Source organism: Theropithecus gelada, chromosome 7a (assembly GCF_003255815.1).
Source record: "Theropithecus gelada isolate Dixy chromosome 7a, Tgel_1.0, whole genome shotgun sequence".
Classification (NCBI taxonomy): Eukaryota; Metazoa; Chordata; class Mammalia; order Primates; family Cercopithecidae; genus Theropithecus; species Theropithecus gelada.
The window spans coordinates 7,620,818-7,634,286 of NC_037674.1; the positions used below are offsets into that span (position 1 = coordinate 7,620,818).

General features: G+C 47.3%; 1 protein-coding gene across 2 annotated transcripts in view; it reads right to left on the minus strand.

Moving 5' to 3' along the window:
* Nucleotides 1–13,469, minus strand: part of APBA2 (amyloid beta precursor protein binding family A member 2) — a 231,806-nt gene that overhangs the window by 108,511 nt on the left and 109,826 nt on the right. For both annotated transcript variants that reach the window (XM_025389991.1, XM_025389992.1), the window contains exon 3: nt 12,541–12,598. The gene's annotated coding sequence lies outside the window, so the exon portion shown is untranslated. The remainder of the gene's footprint in view (nt 1–12,540; nt 12,599–13,469) is intronic.

Below are 13,469 nucleotides of genomic sequence, written 5' to 3' on the forward strand. Positions count from 1 at the left end.
TTCTGAGACAGGGTCTCACTCTGTTACCTAGGCTGGCATGCAATGGTGCGATCACAGCTCACTACAGCCTCGAACTTCCAGGCTCAAAGGACCCTCCCACTTCAGCCTCCTGAGTAGCTGGGACACCTAGGTGATTTGTTATTTTAATTTTATGTAGTATTGCCCAGGCTGGTCTTGAACTCCTGGGCTCAAGTGATCCTACCATCTATGCTTTCAATAATAACATTCAGTGTGTGTTTTACTAGATATGGTGCTGAGTCCTTTCTGTTGTAAGAAAAAAAAAATTGTGGTAAAATACATATAACATAAAATTTACCATTGGAAGCATTTTGAAGAATATAGCTTAGTGGCATTAAGTACATTCACATTGCTGGGCTACCATCATGACCATCCATCTCCAGAACTCTTTTCACGTTGTAAAACTGAACCTCTGTCCCGATTAAACACTAACCCCCCTTCCCTCTCCTTCCAGCCCCTGGCAACCACCATTCTACTTTCTGTCTCCATGAATTTGACTATTCTGAGTACCTCATGTCAGTGGAATTACACAGGATTTATGCTTTTCTATCTGGCTTCTTTCATTTAGCATAATGACCTCAAGGTTCAAAGTTCATCCATGTTATAGCATGTGTCAGAATTTCCTTCCTTTTCAAGGCAAAATAATACTCCATTCTGTGTATACACCACATTTTGTTGATCCATTCATCTGCCAATGGACTCCTAGGTTACTTCCACCCCTTGACTCTTGTGACTTATGCTGCATGAACATGAATGTACAGATATTTCTTCGAGCCCCTGCTTTTACTTCCCTTGGACCCAGAAGTGAAATCACGCCTAGATTACATGGCAATTCTATTTTCAATTTTTTGAGGCACTACCATATACTGATTTCCGATGGGCTGTACCATTTACATTCCCACCTAAAGTGCACAAGGGTTCCAATTCTGCCACATCCTCACAGACACTTATTTTCTGTTTTGTTTTGTAATAGCCAGCCTAAAAGATGTGAGGTGGTATCTTTTGATTTTGATTTGTAATTCTCTAACGATTTGTGATGTTGAGCACATTTTCCTGTGTTTACTGGACATGTGTCTGTCTTCTGTGGAGAAATGTTTATTCAAGCCCTTTGCTCATTTGTTAATCAGATGGCTTGTTTTTTATGTTAAAGTCTAAGAATTCTTCACACATTCTGGATATTAACCCTTTATCGGATGTACGAATTATAAAGATTTCCTTCCATTCCTTGGGTTGCCTTTTCACTGCTGACTGTGTCCTTTGAGACAAGGGCGGGGTCAAGTGGAGATAACTGAATCATGGGGGCAGTTTCCCCCATACAGTTTTTGTGGTAGTGAATAAATCTCATGAGAGCTGATGGTTTTATAAATGAGAGTTCCCCTGCGCAAGCTCTCTTGCCTGCTGCCATGTGAAACGTGCCTTTGCTCTTCCTTCATTTTCCGCCATGACTATGAGGCCTCCCCAGCCATGTGGAACTGTGAGTCCATTAAACCTCTTTCCTTTATAAATTACCCAGTGTCGGGTATGTCTTCATTAGCAGCATGAGAATGGACTAATACAGGTAGTATTGACATCTTAACAATATTGTCTTCTAATCTAAAAACATGCCATTTCTTTCCATTTACTGGTGTCATAATTTCTCTCAGCAATGTTCAGTAGTGTTCTGTGCACAAATTTTTTGCTTCCTTGGTTAATGGAATTGTTTTCTTAACTCCCCTTCTAGATTGCTCATTCCTAGTGTATAGAAATACAACTGATATTTGCATGTTGATTTTGGATACTGCAACTTTACCAAATTCATGTATTAGTTATAACAGCTTTGTGTGTGTGTGAAGTCTTTAAGGCCTTCTACATACTGCGTAAGACCATGACATGTGAAAAGAGAGAAAATTTCACCTCTTCCTTTCCAATTTGGATGCCTCTGATTTCTTTTTCTTGCCAAATTGTTCTGGCTAGAATTTCTAGCACTATGTTAAATAGAAGTGGTGAAAGGGGGCATCCTTGTCTTGTTTCTGATCTTAAGAGGAAAAGCCTTTGCAAGTTTTCACCACTGGGTATGCTGTTGGCTGTGGGCTTTGCCTTGTATGGTCTTTATTATGTTGCAGTATTAAACTCTTTCTTTTCTAACTGTCAAAGCATTATTTATTTATCTATTTATTTATTTGCTTAGAGACAGAGTCTTGCTCTGTTGCCCAGGCTGGAGTGCAGCAGCATGATCTCGGCTCACCGCAACCTTTGCTTCCTGGGTTTAAGTGATTCTCCTGCCTCAGCCTCCCGAGTAGCTGGGATTACAGGGGCCTGCCACCATGCCGGGCTAATTTTTGTATTTTTAGTAGAGATGGGGTTTCACCATGTTGGCCAGGCTGGTCTTGAACTCCTGACCTCAACTGATCCGCCTGCCTCGACCTCCCAAAGCGCTGGGATTGCTAGCGTGAGCTACCGTGCCCAGCCAGCAATTTGTATTTTAAAAAGCAGCAAGAGCAGTGACTCACATCTGTAATCCCAGTACTCTGGGAGGCCAAGGAGGGAAGACTACCTGAGCTCAGGAGTTCAAGACCGGTCTGGGCAAAACAATGAGACCCTGTCTCTAATTAAACATTTAAAAATCAGCTGGGTGTGGTGGTGTGTGCCTGAGGTCCCAGCTACTTGGGAGACCAAGGTGGAAGGACTGCTTGAGCCCAGGAGGTTGAGGCTGCAGTGAGCGGAGACTGCGGCACTGCACTCCAGCCTAGGCAACAGAGAGAGATGCTATCTCAAACAAACAAAAAAGGCACATTATTCCCATTGTCCAGATAAGAAAATCAAGGTTTAGAGAGATCAAGCCATTTGCCCAGGGTGACACAGAGACAGTTAAGTGGTAGAGGCAGAATTCCGATGCAAGTCTGGGCAATTCTTAGGTGTTTAATTTTAGCCCCTATCTATGCCTTTGCTATTTAAGATGTGGTCTGAGGACCAGAAGCATCTGCACCACCTGGGGGGTTGTTAGAAACACAAAATCACAGGATCCACCAAAAACCATGGAATCAGAATCTGCATTTAAGCAAGGTCCCTGGCCGGGCGTGGTCGCTCATGCCTGTAACCCCAGCACTTTGAGAGGCCAAGGCAGGTGGATCACCTGAAGTCAGGAGTTCAAGACCAGCCTGGCCAACATGAAGAAACGCCATCTCTACTAAAAATACAAAAATTAGTTGGGCATGGTGGTGTGCGCCTGCAATCCCTGCTACTTGGGAGGCTGAGGCAGAAGAATTGCTTGAACCCAGGAGGCAGAGGGTGCAGTGAGCAGAGATCATGCCATTGCACTCCAGCCTGGGCAACAAGAGCGATTCTCCATCTCAAAAAATAAAAATAAAATAAACGAGGTCCCCAGGAGATTCCAGTGCACACTGGAGTTTGAGCAGCCGTGCGTTATGCCAGTGGTCCTCAACTTTGATGCAGGTCAGCACCACCGAGAAGGCTAACAAAGAACACAGAAGCCCAGGATGGAGGAAGCAGGATACGGCCTGCATTTGTATTTTTACCAAGTTCCCCAGGTGATCCTGATACCAAACACAGTCTGAGAACCACGGTGCTACACCAGTGTGGAAATGACCTCCAGGTTTCAGGACTGAGTGTGCCACTAGGCTAAGCTAGAGCTGGGAATAGATTTCAGATAAAATTGTCCCCAGCGCAGATTGTCTCTGGGGCATGGAGTGCAGAGAAGCAAAGGGCCCTCTGTCACAGGAAAGGGGCAAACAGGGGTGAGACCTTCACTTCCACGACTAAGCTCAGGAAGGAAGTCTGCTCAGAAGCCACGTGGGGTCTCTCCAACCCTGAAAGGCCAGATCTTGTCTAGAACTTGGCTTTTAGAAGGGATCCCAGACATATCCCAAGTCTCCAAGACAAAAGCCTGGGCCTCAGTCTCCCTCCAGCATCCCTGAGAGCAGGTGTGGACCATGCTACGGGCACCAGCCCACTGTGACCCTGAGGTTAGTGGGAGACAGGAAGTGACAATGCTGCCACTCCATGCATCTGCAGCACCAGCTTTTGGTCCTGGAGCCCCCATGTGTTACCAAGCGTGTGGTCTTTTTGAGGTACTGACTCGGCAATCACGCCACTCTTCTAGGTGTTGCTGTGAAAGTCTTCCGTCCATGTCATTAAAGTTCATAACGAGTTGACTTTTAGAAAGGAGATTATCCCAGATAATCTGGCTGGATGTGGATCAATTTGTCGGCCGACCTTAAAAGTAGAGCCAAGGCTTCCTTCAGGAAGAAGAAATTCTGCCTGTGGACTGCAGCTTCAGCCATGCCTGGGAGTTCCAGCCTGCCCTTCCCCACGGCCTGCCCTGTGGGTTTGCCCGGTCAGGTCCCACAACCGCGTGAGCGGATTCTTCACACTATATCTCCTCATATCCATCCCCTACTGTTTCAGTGCACCACTGAAACTATTCCGGCTCCATAGAGACTCCGCAGGCTGATGTCCTATCAGCCAGCTATCAGACCTGGAGCTAGCGGCTTAACTACTCTGAGCCTCTTTCCTCAAACGGCAAGAGTCTAGACTAATGGATGCGCACAAGGAACCTCATGGCGGAAAAACATTCAGCACCTGCATTAGCTTTTGAAGAGCTATCTCCAGTAGCAGCAGATATTCTCTGGAGGGTAGATCTGACTCAGGTCTTAAGTAGATTCTGAAGGGAGTCTCCGGAGACGACCTCCATACCATGAACACACTAGCCTGGTCGTCTCTCTGAGAGACTCTTTGAGGAGCCTCTGGTGCACGGGCCTCCACCCCACGCCGCACCCACCGAGGTCAACAATGGAAAACACGCATCCCCCTCCTCTCAGCCTCCAACAAAGACCTGCCAGGGCTTCTCCCGGGCCGTCTACACAGGTCAAGCTGACCTCTGTTACCTCTTCCACCTCACCCTGGCTTCTCCATCAAGCCAGGTCAAACAATTCCATTCCCGGACACACCACGCTGCTTCCTCTGTCCACGCTTCAGTCATATATACATGCTTGTTTGGCCGGAACGCCCGTCTTCTCCCTCTCTCGCAGAAATGTACATTCATCCTTCGAGATGAAAGATCAACCCTCACTCCCTCCTGGACAACCCACTGGACTGATGAGTCCACCCTCCCCAGGCTGCACTTCATCTCCCTCCACATTCACAGTGTGCAGACACCAAGACGCCACCCTTTCCCGCAGCGGCTGATTCTGGAACTGAAGGTCAGGTGCTCTCTTTCCAGCCTCGCATTAACCCATGCCAAACATGCCTGTCTGCCACCATTCTGTTTTTCAACATAATCACTTTTACATGAACAATGAATACAAATCCAACGACGGACAACGCACAGTGCACCCCACACACGAGGCTCAGGAGGTAAGTGGTGGTCTCTCCCTGCAGCCCCTCACTCGCTGACCCCGAGACCAGAATATGGCAAATGACATGGACCTTCTTGGAATGAGGGTCTCTTATGAGACGGTGACAGCGACCGCTGCTAGGAGTCCTCCCACCATGCAGGGTGGCACACCATCACCCTTTCCTCCGCAGATGTATGAACTGATGGAAGGAGATTAAGCGATTTGCCCAAGAAAGGAGATTAGTCCATAGCAGCCCTAGACTGTACGAAATGCAGTTCTTTGTAGTGCACTCTGCTGCGATACAGGAGACCCCTGTTATGACTCTGGAACTTAGAAAACATCTCCATGAACACGTACATTGCTCATCCATTCGTCCAAGCACACCTTGTGGGATGAGAGTTAAATTAGCATGTCCGTATGTGCCTAGCAGCACACATGGTAAAAGTAAGTCTGGGAGATGACAGGTTAAACGGAATTTAAATTATTCCCTTTCCTGCAGGACTTCTGAAGCCCTTTTATATGGTGCTTTGGGAGTGTCCAAGACCGGCAGTACAGACAGCGCTCCCCGGCCTAATGTGAACGGGGACTATTACATTCAGGAACATCCGCTGGGACTCCTCAGAACACAGTTTGGGAATGCCGGCTTGCACACTAATGTCATTAATTAGAACTGGACATAATTAATTAGAGCTGAATATCATTAATCAAAAGTTACATACAGAAATGGCTAACTTCCCTTTCATCACACTAATTATGTTGGGCTCAACCTAGTAGCAGTTCCTCGTGCTACTTTCTTAACCCATTTTCCATCTTTTAAAAAAAAGGTGTTAATTTTTTTTCTCTCCTGAAGTACAACTGGAAACAAAAAGGAACTGGGTGTCAGAGCAGGAGCTTCCAATCTGAAAGCTCACATCGAGTCTGCAAGCAAATAGTGAGAGCCAGCCCCTCGTCCTCTCTTTGCCTCTTCCAAGGAAGGAAACAAGCAAGATCAGGAAACTCACATGTGCTACACATCCCCGCTTCATTATGTGGTTCATTCTCACAATCTACTCGCCCCCAACTCAGGAGTCTCTACTTCGCAGATGGGAAACTGAGCTTCTGAACATTTCTAGAGTCTAGGGGCAGTGGCTCATGCCTGCAATCCCAGCACTTCAGGAGGCCCACGTGGGAGGACCACTTGAGGCCAGGAGTTTGAGACCAGTCTGAGCAACAAGGTGACATGCCCTCTCTACAAAAGATTTTAAAATTAGCTGGGCATGGTGGCACTCACCTGTAGTCCTAGCTACTCAGGGGGCTGAGGTGGGAAGACTGTTTGAGCCCAGCTCAAGGCCGCAGTGAGTTGTGATCATGCCACTGCACTCCAGCCTGGGTGACAGAGTGAGACCCTGTCTCAAAAAAATAAATAAAAATAAATAAAAGTAAGAGACTAGAGCGATGTGATGACCACATACTTCTTGAGCATCCACTGTACATGAGGCACTTGGCTGGGCACTGGAGGATATGGGACAAGCAGGCCTGCAAATCTAGAGATAGAAGCCAGGCAGGAGGGCTGTGGACTCAGATGTCCACCCAAGGTCCCAAAAAGGGAAGCCCACGAGCCTCATCTGTGAAGATAGAGAGAAGCGCCTGAGAGAGGAATCAGCCACACAGGCAGGGCCAGAAGGAGCCTCCCATGTGAAGGCAGCAGTTTAAGAGGCAGAGCCAGGTCAATGTGCAAAGCCTGGCTCATTCAGAAATGCTACCCATTTCACGCAGGGAACGGTAGCTCACACTTGTAATCCTAGCACTCTAGGGGCCAAGGAGTTCAAGACCAGCCTGGGCAACATGGCAAAATCCCATCTCTATTTAAAAAATACAAAAATTAGCTGGGTGTGGTGGCACGTGCCTGTAATCCCTGCCACTCAGGAGGCCAAGGAGGAAGGGTTGATTGAGCCCTGGAGGTCAAGGTTGCAGTGAGCCGTGATCACACCACTGCACTCCAGCCTGGGCAACAGAGCAAGACCCTGTCTCTAAATAAATAAATAAATCCCACCCATTTCAATGAAGAGACAAACAGAACCGTCTGTACAAGGGTGCCAGGTAGTCAGCCAAGGTGGAGGATGAACCAGCAAGACAGGAGCAAGGTGGCCCCATCAGAGGGACCCACAGCAGAGAACACTGGGGTCTGTGTGCCTACATCCAGGTGTTCAGTGCAACTTCTTTTCTCCTCAACTTTGCAAATATGCAGAAATATAGAAAGCAATGTAGCAAACCTCCATGAACACACCACTCAGACTTAACCATCGCTGTCAGTCCCAACCCCTCACAGTCCCCCTTCTGAGGATCACTATCATTCACTATGCAGAACAAACCCTGATATCTTCTATTCTAATCCAGTTCATATTTTTAGAAAATGCTGGTTGTGACCCACTTGTGATGGTTAATTTTACGTGTCAACCTGACTGGGCTACAAGGTGCCCATGCGTCTGGTTAAACACTGTTTCTGGATAATCTGTGAGGTGTTTCTGGAAGAGGTTAGCATTGGAATTGGCAGACTGAGGAAAGCAGAACGGCCTTCCTCAGTGTAGGTGGGCAGCGTCCATTCCAGTGAGGGCCTGCATACAACAAAACAGCAGAGGAGGGTTGAATCCATGCTCTGCCTGACTGGGACATTGGTCTTCTCTGTCCTCCATGCTTCTAGTTCTCAGGCCTTTTGGCCTGGACTGGAATCTGCACCAGTTCTCTGCTTCCCAGGCCTTTGCACTATAATACTGGCTTCCCTGGGTCTCTAGCTTGTAGATGGCAGATTGTGGGACTTCACAGATGCCATCTCACACAAGCCAATACCTTATAATCTATCAATTGACCCCAATGAATTGATCAATCAACACATAAACTCTAAGAAAAACTGATCCTATGGGTTCTGTTTTCAAGAGAACTGACTAAAACAACACTGAATCCATTTCATGGCCTGATAAGGTATCTATACCTAGGAGCGGAATTGCTGGGTCCTGGGGGATCCACATTTCAACCTTACTAGATAACACCTAATTGTTCCCCAAAGGGGTTTTACTAATTTGCCCTTGATAAACAGGACATGGAGGCCCCCTTGCTTCACACTCTGAGCAACCTTCGATTATCAGACTTTCCAATTTGCCAACAGGTGAGTGTGAAGGGGTATCTCATGATCTCCCTGGCAGTTCCCTGATTAGGAGTGAGGCAGAGTTCATTTGTCTACTTGACATTTGCGTTTCTTCGTCTTCACAGTATTTGCTCCTTTTTCAATTCTATTGTCTTTTTAAAATTAATCTGAAAGAGTTCTTGATACAAACAGAATACCAATCTCTCACAGTACATTTATCATGAATATTTATTCCAGCCTGTAGTTCTCTTAAAGAAGTTGCTAATACTGATGTTTGCTTAGTCCATCTTTTCTTTTATGATGTGTGTATGTTTCCCACCTCAAGAGCAGACAGAAAAAAATCTTCTATGTATTTTAACATTTTTCTCTTTACATTTTGGCCTTTAATTCTTTTTTTCTTTTGTTTTGTTTTGTTTTGTTTTCAGACGGAGTCTCATTCTGTCACCCAGGCTAGAGTGCAGTGGCACAATCTCGCTCACTGCAACCTCCGCCACCCAGGTTCAAACAATTCTGCCTCAGCCTCACGAGTAGCTGGGATTACAGGTGTCCGCCACCACACCTGGCTAATTTTTTGTATTTTTAGTACAGATGGGGTTTTGCCATGTTGGCCAGGCTAGTCTTGAATTCCTGACCTCAGGTGATCTGCCTGCCCCGGCCTCCCAAAGTGCTGGGATTACAGGTGTGAGCCACCATGCCCGGCATAGGCCTTTAATTCTATGGCTGTTTACTGGTACATATGCTGTGAGGTAGGGATTTCACTTTATCTTTTCTCTTTTCCTATGTGGCCAACCAGCTGTTCTGTATCACTTCCCACCTGGTCCATAACACAGCTCTGCCACCTCCTGGCTTCCTATACATGTGAGCACTTGCTCCTAGCCTTGCTACCCTGTCCCAGCCATTGCCCTGTCTCTTCCTGCACAAACGTCATACAGTCTTCATCATCCTGGCTCTCCGACAGGAACCTCACTGCTTGGGGGTCTCATGGCCTCCTCCCTTAGTGCTCTGGCTTTGTGTTTTCTCTTCATGTCTCGTAGCTTGGAATTTGCATGCCGTTCTTTGGATCTTATATTTTAAAAAACACTTTGGGCTAGGTTTTACACAGCATTTATACGCATCTGTACTGGGGCACATAATAGTACCACATCAGCCAGTCATTTTCAGGATGTGATGTCTTCTAACTTAATATATGTTCTGAGACTTGCTGTAATTTAAATACAGCTTATTAATCTTTTCTATGTTCCTTCGGGATAATTGCTGCTTTTATATATTTCATTATTCACACATTTTATAGATCAAGGGCCTATAGGATGGTTATCATAGGATATAGTGAGGCCTAGAATTTAATTCTCAAAAAAAAAAAAAAAAAAAAAGAAGAAGAAGAAGAAAAGAGCCTCAAACTTTTCCTGTAAGTGGAAGCACATTCACAAATTATCCTATGAAAAGACATCAGGCACACCACGGGTATTAGTATTCTGAAGCTACAGAATGATTCCATTTGCAGTAGAAAAATAAATAAACCCAGGCCCTTTCTTCTCTTTACAGATCTCCTCACAGAGACTCATTCTGGCATAATTGGCATTTAAAAATATCCATCTCCTTGCCGCCTTTCTCTCTGAGAAGGAATATGCTTTTCTGCTGGGAAGCTGCAGAGACTTGTGATGAGTATATTCACTTACATGATAGGCCTATTACACTGCAGATGGGTGAGCGCAATCGGGAAGACAGCCCAGCACCTTCTCTATTGCAATTGATTTTGATCGTCTAATAGTATTTCAGGACACATAAAAATTCCAGTAGTTCTTTTCTACACTCAGAAGAAAAACAATGCCTTATACCTTAGAGACATAACCCTATGACTCTCTCAGAATGTAATGACACCCCAGGTTCCATAAGGAAAACGTCAAGAAGCCAATTTCGCCGTGGACAGTCCGTAGAGGGTGGATGGGCTGAGGCAGCTGCTTAACCCTGGGCTCCCAGAAGACTGGAATTTCATGGAATCGTGTGCTGCGTCTCCATAAGTAACAACATCCCCCTTCATAAGCTGTCCTTACTGCTGGTGACAATCAAAATCTCCAGCACTTTCAGAGCCGAGTGGGTGATGCATCTAATGTCATTACAGCTGAAGTATGTTTACAACCCTACGCGGAAAGTTAAACAGAGCAGAAAAGGCCTTGTGGAGAGCACAAAAGTACATTCGCAAACTTTGAAAACTGACAACAGGCCGGGCGCGGTGGCTCAAGCCTGTAATCCCAGCACTTTGGGAGGCCGAGACGGGCGGATCACGAGGTCAGGAGATCGAGACCATCCTGGCTAACACGGTGAAACCCCGTCTCTACTAAAAAAATACAAAAAACTAGCCGGGCGAGGTGGCGGGCGCCTGTAGTCCCAGCTACTCCGGAGGCTGAGGCAGGAGAATGGCGTGAACCCGGGAGGCGGAGCTTGCAGTGAGCTGAGATCCGGCCACTGCACTCCAGCCTGGGTGACAGAGCAAGACTCCGTCTCAAAAAAAAAAAAAAAAAAAAAAAAAGAAAACTGACAACAGAGAAAAATTTCAGTAGATACTCCAGCTTATGTCCAAACCCATTAATAATCATGCAGCTCCTCTCCATTTCATCCTGTTGCATGGACGAGGGCTGATTGTCCTACATCTCTTAAATGCCTTGTGAATGTGCCCCCTCCACGGAGAGCCACCGTGGAATTCACCCAGGACATCTGTGACAAGAATGCTTCCCAACTGCATGCAAGGGAACTCCGGCCACACAGCAGAACAGGGGTGTGAGCGGTCACCACGATGTGGGAAAGATTCAGGACAGAAAGTGAAATCAATAAAGCCGCCTTGCTTTACAAATAACGGCTCTCCGGGTGGCTTCAAATAGCCAGACCTGTGGCCTTGTGCTGCCCCGGACGAAACACTGTGATTCTGAACCTGAGTCTTGACCCTCCAGAATCCCATCCTCGCCCCTGCTGGTCTTCATCCGTCCCCTCACAACTGGCACAGAGCTTCCCCACGGGGACACACAAAGTGTTCCTTGCCTTGGTCGGGGGAGGGTGGTCCCGAGGCCACTGCTGCCTTGCATGTGACACTCCGAACTGCCTCCCTGTCCAAGCTTACCACATGCTCCTTCCCAAGAATACATAAGAACCCCCAGAATCCCTCAGAAGCTCAGGCCTGCTCTGGGCATCAGGACACGAAGACCATCCCTGGCTCTGCTTCTTTAACTCCAGCAACAAGGCTCTCTGCTCCTCGTTCTCCAAACACGCCCCACCCTGTACACTGGCTTCCCTACAACGCCGCCGCCTTGTGTGTCTCCAGCCACAGAAGAAGACAGCCAATTCATCTGCAGTGCAGAACCTGTCCCTTGCAAGTCTCCGCTGTGTGGAACACTCGGTTGGCACCAGGGCTCTGTTCCTACCAGTCCTATGGGGCAAGGGCAAGCCAGATGCTGACCGTGGGGCAGTGTCATCAGGGCTGCAATACTGCTCCATGCCCAAGGAGGGAGGATGGGCCATGCTCCATCCCTGGCAAGCTGAGGAGGCCTCTTTTTATCAAAGTTAGATTTCTTCTGCTCAGCTTCCTGGTATCTCACAATGGCTGGTCCCTTCTCGAAGTAGACCAGCCACTGCCCACACTGGAGAGTGAAAGGTTCGAGTGCTACCATTGTTGCCAATATACATGTGTCTACTTTGGCTGTAACTAGGAACCTAGGTAGGGGTTACACAAATCAATGACGGAGTCTGGTGAGGACCACAGTTTACAGAAACACCAGTATGATAAGGAGGGGATGCACGCGGAGTGCTTGTCTTTCTGTTGTCACTGGGTGGTGGGCAGGTTGGTTCCAGGCAAGGTGAGTGCCAGCAGAGTCCCCACTGTCCGTCCACTCCTTGGCTGTGACTCAAACCCCAGCTTCGAACTCCCCGAGCTCACACACACAGGATCCCAGAAAACAAAGACCACGGCAGTTGCCAGTTCTGCCTGCAGTGTAGCATTTTCCCTCCAGTGAAACGGTCCGCTCCCCACACGGCAAACACAAAACCTCACTCCATGCAACGCTGCCTTGTATTTCTTACCGAAAATGAGTGGTCTGGTAATGTCCCGAAAAATCTCCTGCCTGGTGATCAAATCTTTCTGGAAGAAAACAGAGAAAATCACTTTTGTTTCAGCAATGATACAGGTGCCCACATAGAGCTCCTTCAAGTATAAAAATGTAAATATGAGGCTTTGAATCACCTGTAAAAGTGAACAGATTATAATTCTAATGAGATAATCAGAAATTACCCTAAACAAATAATTAAAATGTTTCTTTAGCCATTCATCGCATAATTATTGCCTTAAGAACAATGTGTTGGGCAAATAAAGAGATGGCTTATGTACCATTCTGCAAGGAGAGACTCTCTGCATTTTAATGAGGCTCCTCAAAGCCCTCATGAATATGTATTTTCCCACAACAAAGCTTGACCCCACGGGTTTGCAAAGCTGATGCTTCACGACACTTTCAGACTGTGGAGGGTGTACATATGGGGGTGGGCGGGGAGTGGAGAGCGATAAAAGTGAAGAGAGGAAGGAGGACCACCTCTCCCTTCCAATGCCCAGGGTCTCAGCCCACCTTCTCCTGGGCGAGATCGTCTCATGAAAAGAACAAGGAAGAGACCACCAGGTCTCAGACTTCCCTGAACAGTGGAAGCTCTGCACAGGAAGGCTGAAGAGGAAGCTCCTGCCAGCAGGCTCGGGGGCGTCAAGGCCAGGCCCTTGGGTTGGATCAGGAATTCAGAGCAAGGGCATTAGAAGGCTACGGGCAGGAAGCCAGGGGTGGAACAGGAGGAGGGGCGTTCATTCGTCTGCAACACCACATCTGAATTCTGCCTCTCCCTCCATGTTGGCTACAGACAGAGAAAGTTACAAAGGCTTTCTGTGTTCCTTTCAAAAAGGATAGCAATACAGCCTCCCCCCGGGGGTGTCAGCTGTTGGGCTGGGTCAGGCTGGGAGCCCTTCACGAATC